Genomic DNA, 11706 nt, shown 5'->3' with positions numbered 1-11706 from the left:
TTAAAGTACTTACCTGCAATCAAAAGAACGAGAAATTAGGTTGACTGAAATAGTTACAATATTCTGAACTGAATAGTTAAAACTAGGGAATTCTACTGACTAAAGCAGGATACTTGAAGCCCTCGGAGGGTGGCATTCATGGTCGCGGGATATGGCAATGTCCTGAAGTATATTACCATTTCACAGCTTGTTGGCAGCTAAAAAATGATGTACTTGCTTCATGGGGAAAAACAACATTCCAGTTTTGCCCATGTAACAAGTACTTCAAGCAGCACTTAAAACATTTAAAACTATTATGGTTATACATTGTAATATATGTTTCTGCATAACATTACAGCACACATCGTGCTGATTCCTTGTGAAGATATCTTCCTGTGATTACTGTAATGAAATGCACTTTGCATAGATAATCTTGTAGAACCTGATGCTTCCACAAATAGATAACTCTCAAACTGGGGCTAGAAAAAAGAAAAATCTTCAGCTTGAAATCTGCTCCTATGACCATCTGCTCTTATTGTAACAATAATCTTTTGTAGCAATTTTGTCTTAATTTTTAGTGATGCCCCAAGGCAACTGAAGGGAAGAAACTAACAGGCTAAGAAAAGAAAAAAGAATGATTTTGGCAGGCATGCAGGTTTTTCCCCTTAACTGTGTTTTCATGGCCAGGAGCCCCAGAAACAGCATACAGACACGTGGTCTCTGTGCTGCTGCTTTGGTAAAACTAAAACTAATAGATATCTAAAGGTTCAATGGCTGAAGATTAATTTTCCTAATTTTTGTAAGTGATTTGTGGGCTTCCGCACTCTTGAAAATCAGCCTATGATGTCACTGAGAAATGTGATTTTTTTTAATAAACAATCGCTATGCTAGTACAAGCCTTACTGCAGCTGCAGTAGAAAAGCACTTTATACTGCTACAGCCACCTAAATACCTGAACAGGTATTAAATGTTGCAAGTACTCTTATACTGATAAAATTTATCTACACTAGGGTCTTTTTCCCTTACCCATTCTGGAAGAGTCCAGCTGGCAAAATGAAAGTGTAGAAGGCCCTAGTAAGAAAGCCCCCTTTCCATAATTATTCTTATTGTTTTGGGAAGTGCTCCAAAACTGGGTACTGTTGATGAGTGCCCAGCCTGAACTGTAAATGTCCTTCTGAACGTGAAGAGGAGAGGGAGCTGACACCTGGTAATCCCATCATTTTGGTGGAAGCACTGGGGAGAAGAATAGTACATGAATCCTTATGGAGTTTCACATTGCTGTTCCCTTCTCCTGACTATTTTTTTTTACCCAAAAGAAAGGATGGTCTAAATTTTTTACTGTATTGCTATTTCATAAAAGGCCTGTGTAGTACAAAGAAGGATGTTGAAATAAATCAAATGGTGACTGTCCTGCTTTCAGTTGGGATAGAGTTAATTTTCTTCCTAGTAGCTAGTACAGTGTTATGTTTTGGGTTCAGTACCAGAAGAATATTGATAACACACTGATGTTTTCAGTTGTTGCTAAGTAATGTTTAGACTAAGTCAAGGATTTTTGAGCTTCTCATGCCCAGCCAGTGAGAAAGCTGGATGAGCACAAGAAGTTGGGAGGGGACACAGCCAGGACAGCTGACCCAAACTGGCCAAAGGGGTATTCCATACCATGTGATGCCCAGTATATAAACTGGGGGGAGTTGGCCTTGGAGGATCGCTGCTTGGGAACTATCTGGGCATCCGTCGGCGAGTCGTGCGCAATTGCATTGTGCATTGCTTGCTTTGTATATTCCAATCATTTTATTATTATTATTTTCATTTTATTATTGTTATTATTATCTATTATTTTTTCCTTTCTGTCCTATTAAACTGTTCTTACCTCAACCCACAAATTTTACTTTATTTTTTTTCCTCAATTCTCTCCCCCATCCCACTAGGTAGGGAGAAACTGAGTGAGCAGCTGCGTGGTGTATAGTTGCAGGCTGATGTTAAACCACGACAGTGATCTAAGCAAAAAATGTAAACAGAAAGCAGAATAAGAAAATATTTATTGTCCTATAATTACCCCCAGTGAAGAAATCAAAACACAAACAATACAATTTTCCTATGACTACTATTTGATTACCCCTAACCAGCTAAGCTAACAGAAATGTAATTTTATGATATTTGTTAATATCACTGTTATAATTCTCGGAAAACTGTAGACTCTCCCAGAGCTGAGGTACTTGTGTGTAGTTAAAGCTTTTTTACATCAGCCAGCAGGTGATGAAGGCTCCTACAGATGATTATCCTCACATGTACTTCTGTGATATGTTCCAAAACAAAGTTAAATTAAATAGGTGCTAAATTCCCTCAAGAGCAGCAGAGCTCATGGTATCAGAAGTATCTTTGTAATATTTTCTACAAAGTTTCATTGTCGTGCACGCTCACATACAAGATGAGTCTCTTTTCAATGAGAATTTGTGAAGTACCTTAAATTACTGAAAGTGCTTACTTCTTGCATTTCAGTTTTAAAGATGGTAGAAAATGAGTTTGGAAAAAGAGGTAAAACCAGAAGATTATGCAGCCTAGTGCCAAGATGTAACCCTCCCCTGACTTGAGAGCCCTAGCCAAGGGCTGCAGATGGCTCCTCGTCAAAGACCAAACCCCGATGCAGCTGCACATCATGACTGCTCCCTCGGAGCCCTGCTTCCCTGTGGCAGCCGTATGGCTCGGAGCCATTCCCTGGGTGCTCTTTCCTCTTGCTGGGTATGCGTGTGCATCCTTCTTCACAAACCACCCCACTTCCCTGGCCTGTTTTGTGCCATGCGCTCTTGTTCTGATTTTGTTAGTGACCGTATTAATTTCTCCCAGTGAAGCTACAGTTGCATTTCATAGACTGATATTTCAGGAGACTTGATCATATATGCCCTCATAATATTTATATGTTATGTATATGTTTACATTTACATGCTTTTCCCCATATGCATGCTTATTTAAAAGATACTTCAGCTTCTTTCTTTTTTTTCTTTTTCTGGACATATGGTGAACAGTATTCTACATAGCGTGAGTTATTAAATAGTAAGATACTATATTAAATCAAAGTAAATCTAACCGCTATAACACAAATACCTTTTTTTTTGGTGAATATCTTCCAAGTGAGCTGCAAATGTTATGTTTTTCCTGCAGAAACTACACAGATGATATCCTGATATAGGCAAACTTTCAAGTTTTGCTTTCTGTAACACCAGTGATTTCTTCCAAAATACACAGTAATAGTAGTATATTCTTGACTTGGATTTCTGCAGCTCTGTCTGAACTTTGCTTTACAAACTTGTCTATCACAATTTCTCTGCAGTCAGAGATGAGCAAATTAGCTGCAACAAGTGATTTATTAAATTTAGTCATTTGTGACTGTCACAAATGTACTCTTAGAGGACTGAGGCCTTAGAGGCTACAAATTTGATGCTTTCTTTAAGATTATTTGTGACTAGTGTGTGTGGCTATGCATCAGTCTAGAAATACTCATGAACTTTATAGTTATTGCTAGGTACATGGTACTATAGTACAGCTATAATAGCGCTTTGAGTTCTTACTATTCTTGCTGTGTGGCTGGTATTTTTTCAGCTTTCTCACTGGCTGCTTTCAATCACAAACAAATGCAAACCCCCCCCCCCCCCATTTCTTGTACAAATTTTTGCACAAGTGTTCACGTTAATTTTCCTTGTAGTTGTTATTCATGAGAGTTACATGAGAGTTACTTTTGAATAGCTATGAAGAGCAAATAAAAAGTATCAGAAGTAGAATCAGAAACAAATAATCAGGTGTTTTTCCTAGAGTTTACGTTTATGAATTTCTTGTTCAAAATTTGGCCAATCCTTGTTACAATAATGCTATCGGAAAATAGCTTCCAATCCCAGATATCATACACTTACATTCAAATGTAATTCAAGATTACAAGTGCTATGCATTACTGTCAAAGCTAATTTATGCAAAAGATGTAGAAAAAATTTTGGTTGTGTTAATTGATGTTTTTTTACGGAATGCAAGCATAACAGAAACAAGCCTGGTAAGGTGATGAAACATGCAAGACAAGCAAGAATGTGGGGACTTCTATTCCTCCTTTCTGATTTGTCTTTGATACTTACAGGCACAGTTTTAAGAGTTACTGTCCCATTAGTATGTTATTTCTCAAACTGTAGTCAGGATTTCACGTGTGGTTCAAGTATGGTGCCCTTCTTTTGGATTTTAGTTAAATTTCTGGAAAATGCAGTTCTGAGTTGATATGAACCTTTTTTTTTAATTCATGTTGAATTCAAAAGATTGTTTCAATCCAAAATAGCAAAAATAGCACTAACAGCTTGAAATACTCCATATTAAGGGTGGCTGAATTTGATTGCATTGTGTCAAATGTGAGAGAAGGAAACATTTTTCTAAGATTTGTTTGGGATGAAAGAGAATGATGCAAAATGAATATTTTTGTCAATAAGAAAGAACTAAGAATATTTTGCTTTGTGTTGACTTGAAGTTTTACTGGGTAATTTTCAGTTTCAAAGCCCTTACAGAGAAGTGGTTTTCTTTCTCACAGCCCATGACTCATGCAATTGTGCCTTTCTTTGTTCTGAAGCATTTCTTCTCAGCTCATAGTGACATTACTGGGTAGCTCTGGCTTGCTCAGTTTAGGATTGTGTCACAATTTTCATGAGCTTTTCTGACTGACTAAACTCAGAAGAGGCTCTTCTCCTCTGTAGCTGCTGTATGTTTTACTTCACCAGATGTTACTGTGTCGCAAATTCAGCTGTAATCAAATCTGCAGGCAACAGCAAAATTAGAAGGGTAATGAAGAGAAGAGCTCCCAGTCAATCTGCAGAGTGACTTAGTGAACATGTGTGAGAGCGAGCATGGTTTCAACTTCCTAGCCAGATGTAGACTGTAAAAACTATCCCAGCCCCTACTCAAACCTCATCTAAAGCAGGGGCGAGTTGCTGACACAGACCGGGAACCTGAGTGATGGATACAGCCTGCCTTTTAAACCAGCAAATTGTATGTTTATTTTCAAGTATGTTCTCCACACTTGGTAGCACCATCTCCATCTTGCTTGATGAAACTTCAGCTGTTCGGTTCATCCATTCAGTTATACCCCAAATGCTGGATCTTCCTGACTTATGGGAGAAGAGAGGTGGAGTTGTGAGTTACAGGAATCTTCTCTGCTCCTGCCTCTCCAGTGGGTTTGGTGTTGGCTGCAATGTCCAAGAGAAGAGACAAATCCAGGTTTTCTGGCATTCATATGACAGCACCCTCACAATGACAAAGTGAATGTCCCTGACCACTGTATGTACCCCTCATAAGAAATTTCAGAATGAGCTTCCTATTTGTGCTTCAATGTGCAAACTTGTCAGCAAATCCGCTCAAACTGTATCATACACGCATATGTTCAAGTCAGTCATAGAAGGACTATAAGCACCAGTGTGAGAAGCAGACGTGAGAAAAGCTAATGTTTTCCACAATACTGTGTTTGTGATATAGTCAGAAGAGTATTTGTGATGTTGTACAAGGTCCCAGTTGCTCTACAGAGTTCAGGGCCCTCATGCTCAAGAAAAATCAATTCAAATTGGAATGGATACAGAAAGAGTCAACAAGAATGGTCAGGAGGATGGAAGATCTCTCCCTGAAAGAAAGCCAAAAGCACATAGCGTGTTTAACCCAGAAAAACTCTTTTTGAAGGGTTATACAGCTGCCTTGTATAAATGTAAACCAGGATTGAACAGGAACATGAGATACCATGCTCCAGAGTTTTTCTTTCATCTTTATTTCATTACCACACGCTAGTATATATCTACCTATGCAGCAAATGCATTCAGTGTGCACCACATCTTAGTGACACCTTGGGGGAATTAAGAAGGACCGAGGCCATTATATTCTGAAAATACACTGTCTTTTTCATAATTAGTGGCATATGTGAAGTCATGGTTTATAAAATGAAAATTGTATCAAAACTAGTTCAAGAGAAAGGGGGCATTCAGAGTCACCAGTGAAAATCCTTTAGTCGCCAGCATTCATGTTGACTTTCCGCTTTCCAAAAGTGGCATGAAACATCAGTTGTGGTATTAAGTTTTCCCCAAAAGTCCTGTACCTCATGGGGAGGTACTGCAAAGTGTACTAGATTTATCATCTGTTCTCTGAGCTTGTGGATACAGAAATCCATGCCATTTTATCCCTATTAAATCATGCACCAAAAGAAAGTAAACACCCTGATGTAACGGGAAGTAATGTGCTGCATTTTTTGGTACCTTTCAATGTAATTGAACATATGGTGAATCGTCCTCCTAGATAGCTAGATATTATTATCCCCGTTACATGCATAGGGAAAGGGATACAAGAATTGATACAAGGGTTTGTGCAAGGTCACACTACAAATAAACATGGTTAAATTACCACTCCTGAAACTGATACACCTCCGGGTAAAATTCAGCAGCTGTCTGACCATGAGCAAAAACATAAAGCAGATGTGATGAGAACCTCAACCACTCACCCCCGCCCTGTGATTTATGTAAGGTAAGCAGATGGGCTGCAATGGGCAAGATCTGAATTTCTCCAGGGGCTGCATTCAAGAAGAATCAGACTGGATAAACTAGAATAAATTCGTGTGCTCATTAGTCTTCGTATGGATAATCTCAAAAACGGCATCGGTAGTTACTGTTCCACCTTTTGCAGTCACCGAATTAAGAATTACCGAAGCAGCCACCAGAGTGCACCAGATACTTTTTAGAGCAACTTGCAAGAAAAGAGGAACAGAAGTGTCCCTCCCTTTTCTTCTTTTCTTTTTGCTATGGGAAACAAATCAGCTGTTTAAATATGTACGTGGAGGGCAGTGAGGGAGAAGATGAAAACTTTCAGAAAGCTGGGAGGGTGTCAGTTCTTTTGCTTGGCCATGTCCTTGCAGTTGCTTGTGCCAATTGTGTCTTGCTTGCTAAATTCCCCCACGTATTGAGCTGCCCCTTGATAGTATTGGACTCTTTTTTTCCATAAAAAAGCCTGTGAAATTTTGAATATAGGATGCACATTAGCGTGCAGGATCAGACCATAAGAAATATTCACAATGTGCTGGCTAGCAAACATGTTACCAGCTTTCTGTGTAGAAGTCTGCCTTCTGTGTACATGTCTGACATCATCCCCATCTTTGATATTCAGGGATATGTAAGCTGATCTGAAACACCTCCTACATACCAGTACTGTACATTTCAGAGTACTGACTACTCCACATGGTGTATCCCATACGGTGCATACTGTAACTGAACATTGCGTCTTCCATATTTTGAAGGGCAGCATAAAAGCATTAAAGGTGGAGCTTATCTGACAGATGCGGACATCAGCATGTGACCTACTCATGTAGTCAACCTTCCTAGTCAGTGGAAGTAAATAGACAGTTCTAGAGCGTGATTCATCTTTATGTCCTAAAGTGTAGGTCTAACATAGGGCAGAGGATTTTACCCTCTAAAAGTGCATTTTTTTCACGGACTTTCAATGGAGTGTAAAATCACTTGCATAGGTTTAAGTAGGAGTTAAGTAACAGAAATCATGCCCTAAGTATGTGACCTGTAATATTCTTTTTTTATATTATTCTTAGCATTGGTTATTAATGGCTCCATAATACTATTCACATATGTGGTTCTTTATGTAGTGGAGTGCAGCAATACATGAAGTGTGAAGCTTAATAAGGATTAGATTTCATCTTATGATATGCAAACAACTTTCTGTTTCATGTCTTTTTTGGCCACTAGCTGGAACCCTGGAAACAGAATTGGACAATGGAAGTGCTGCCATTTTATTTGAATGTGAATTAAGTGAGTGAGCTGGTAAGACATTTTCTGCTTAGGTTAAAATCCATCTGAACAAATTTTACAGTAGATAATGCTAAGGAGAGGATGAAACTCTCCTGCATTAAAAATACACTTTAAAAGTCCTGAAGTACGGTTGTAGTTTCCCTGCAGCACTGCATTGGCTGTCTAAACGCTCTGGCATTGGTTCCAGAGGGATCTCTGGGCCTCAGCAGGAATAAATCCATCTACTGCCATTGAAGTCAGCCTGTGAATTCGAATTTGTAAGCTCAGCTGTTACTATTTCCTCAAGCCAGTGCTTCTCAGTGGATTGCATTTTTACCTGCTGGTAACTGATGCATCATCAGGAACATGGAATGAGAAAAATCACCCATCGCCTATATAATACATATAATCCTATATTTATACAAAATATGAAAATCAGTATGATTTATTTTTTTTATTTGGGAAAACTTTAAAAAGGAAAAAAAATCACTGTGCAGTTAAGAGTCAAAAGCATGTGTTGAACACATGCATATTCAAACCCTGTAAAGCAGCGATGAAGGATGGTATTGCTGAGAAGTTCTCTTTTTAGCAATTGCTTTGTAAAGAGAGCACTAAGCACGAGAACCCTGCCTTATCTGCTTGGCTCTGGTGACTGATTATATTAAGTGTAAAGGCACTGCATGACATCTTAATCTAAATATTTAAACTCTTTGAAGGAGTCTTGGATTCTGTAGCAAGATAGGCTGATTTGTAATCTCCTTTCTCAATGATATCTCCTTTTATCACATAAACCTATATGCCTCAAATGGTGCATTCTTATCTAGTTGATTACGAACAACCTTACTTTCCAAGTAAGCATCCCCATACCTTGTTAAGAACATGAATATTAACTGCAAACTCAGCAATTATTGACTCTAAGTTGGTTTAGGCAGAAGATACACTGGTGAGAGTTGTGATGTTCATGTCAGTTTACAGCAGTAATACATATGTAGGTCAAAATTGTTTAGCTGGCTCCACTGTAAATCAGGAGTAATTTCATCAAAGAAAACTATGCTGGTGTTACGCTGTTGTAACAGGACAGAGTTTGATGCTATCAAGTTGTCAAACACAGTAAAGAAAAAAGTGTGCCCACAGTTAAGCTCCTAAATCCACTTTGAAGTGCGTCATATTAAAGACAGATTTAAGAAGGTAATCAGTATCTCTGGTGGTTTTATCAGTAATTTAATCCCTGTTCTCATTTATTAACAGATCTTATTTCTTTCTAGCTCCTTTTCCCACCCTCCTTGTGATATACTTACAAAAGCTTTCTTACTCTCCAGTTGACTGGTACTTATTCTGGGTTTTGCCATTCTTAATCCTCCCCCACCCCCCACCCTGAACAAGGCAGGTTCTTCCCCTTCTCCATTTGCAGTAAAATTTTCTTTGAGCAGTCCCTGGTGATGCCACGTTGGCTACATCTCGTTCTTTTTACAGCGGCAGTGCAGCATGTTATGGTATGCCTTAATTATGATGTGTTTTAAGATGCTTATCAAAGAAAAAGCAGTTTATATTTTTGTTCTTATAGCACCTAATATATATTTAGTTTGGGCAAAGGGCTTTGGAAAGCACTCATTAAACACAGAATGCTTTAAATGTTTTTACTTTTCTTTCTGTTATTTTTTAGCTATTCTTTAAAGGAAATTTTATAACTAAGTGGGGTATTTGGCATGCCACCAACTAGCTGAAGTTTTAGAAATGGCCAGGTCCTAAGGACCCTGATACTTAAATGTTTAGTTTTCTTGGTTTAGTTTAAAAGAAAAGTGTTGAGTCCTTCAGAAAATAATTTTGCATTCTGCATAGGCTGTTTGACAATTAACCACATGTGCATTTAAAGAAAGAGCCAAAGGCACCAGCGGGTAGGTGTACTGACATACATGAACAGGATGTTTCCTCATCTCATGCTGATGTATTTCTAAAGTGAGCAATGAAAACTGACAAGCCTTGTTTGTGCGTTTATGTGAGAAGTTAGGCCAATTTTTGCCTTTTGGACACAGCCTGAGATGTAGAGAGAGCGGTGTGCCTTTATAGTGGGAGTGCAAGGAAATCTTTTCACAGTCCCAAGTTTTGCAGTGGCTTTAAGTCCTTGTTTTTGTGTTTGTCCCTGTGAGTAGGTACATGCAGGTAATTTGTCCCAGTGTATTGCTCTTGGTGCATGCTGCTCGTTAAGCTGTTGTAGCTGTGCTACTAAGCCATTGCTTAAGCAGAACTGCAGCTGTGCCTTCTTGTTACCCATTCCCTTTGGAGATGAAGATCTGGGGAGGTGGAGCAGCACTAGCCTCTCTTCTACGTACTGTAAATCTTAAAAAATCCACATAGATCAAAATAGACGTGTTCTTTTTTCTAATTTTTATGCGAAGCTTATCTGTTGGTACTAATGTCCAAAACACCTTGGCCAGCTGCCTACAGATAAAACATCTTACAGAAGCCATGGAAGAGGCAGGCTTTATTAAAACCCACCTTACCCTCAATTCTTTATATGAACTTAAAACTAAGGCAGCAGCTGACCTTCAGTCGTGTAAGAAGTGGAAAGGCACCTCCGTAATAGTTGGTCTATTGAACGTCTGCAAAGTTTTCCTGTGCTTGTGATGTTGAGATCGTTCTCACAATCTCATGGTGACATTACCCTGTTTAAAGAAATCGGGGACATCCTGTTTGGCACTCTGTAGAAGGCCACCCTTTTAAGAAGAAACATACTAGATGAAATTATCTGCTTAAGTCAATGACAAAATTCAGTTATGTCTGGGTATGACCCGTGAACTCTGCAAAGTCACCAGCCGTAAGCATCAAGGACTCCGACGGAGAAATTGATCTTGCTCAAACATGACGGGAAGTTCTTCCTGTTTGCTTCTCTGCTGGGAACAACTTCACAGCGACTGTAGGTCGAGACTTCTGTGCTGCCCCTGCTTGACAGCTCTGTGCTGGAGAACAGCTGCACAGAAAAATGCCTGGTCCATCTGCAACTGCATGCCGCTTTCTGATGTAGGTGTACGATGGTTTAAATAAGTGACACTTCAGAACTCGGTACATTTACAGGTTATGTTACAGTTGCCATGGAAAAAAACCAAACGGGTTTGAGTGTTGTGTTACAGATCCTGCCTACCAATTCAAAACTAAGACCAAGGCAGTGGGTCCCATCTCATCGCGGTGCCGAGGCGCAGAGGAGGCTGCCCCTACCAAAGAGGCTGGCTGGGCGCTGCCCTGCTCCGGCTGTCGCGGCTTGGCAGAGCGTGACCTTGGAGCTAATGGCGGCTGGTTCAAGGCGCGGCAGCTCTGAGGCTGCTCAGTCACCTTGTGTCCTCACCTGACGCTGTCGCCTGCTGCGATTTTTACAGCGCTAGCTTGTAATTAAAAAAATAAACCATCTCTGTGCGTGAAAAATTAAACCAAGCACAGAATAACCTTGTGGTTCACTGAAATGGACAACGTACAAAGCAAACACTGAACTTGCTCCTCGTTTTTCTTGCCAGTGTGCTGCGTTTGCAACAGGGCAGTCTCACAAGCCACCTCTAAGGGAGCAGCAGTTCGCGGGCGGCACGCAGCACCCACCAGCCAGCCAACTTACTCAGGTCTGAAACCGCAGCAACTTTTCTCTAACTGACCGATTTCTTTGCAATACCTTAAAACAAACTCCAGCCTGACCGAAGAACGCTGCTTTTTAACCCTGCGCGGCGTGCGCAAGCTCGCGGAACCGCTAAACGCGGGCGGCCGCCGGTGCCCGGGTCCCGGCCCGGGTCGTAGCCGCCGGCGGCCGGTGCGGCGTGGGGCGGCCGGGGCACGCCGCGGGCACCCGCTCCCCGCGGCCGCTCGGTCCCGCCGCGCTGGTGAGCGGCCGCGGCCGCCGGCTCCCGCCGCCCTCGCCCGCGGCGTCCGGGTGCCCGAGGCGGGAGGAGGGGCA

Source organism: Buteo buteo, chromosome 9 (assembly GCF_964188355.1).
Source record: "Buteo buteo chromosome 9, bButBut1.hap1.1, whole genome shotgun sequence".
Taxonomy (NCBI): Eukaryota; Metazoa; Chordata; class Aves; order Accipitriformes; family Accipitridae; genus Buteo; species Buteo buteo.
This window is presented reverse-complemented; position numbering follows the sequence as displayed.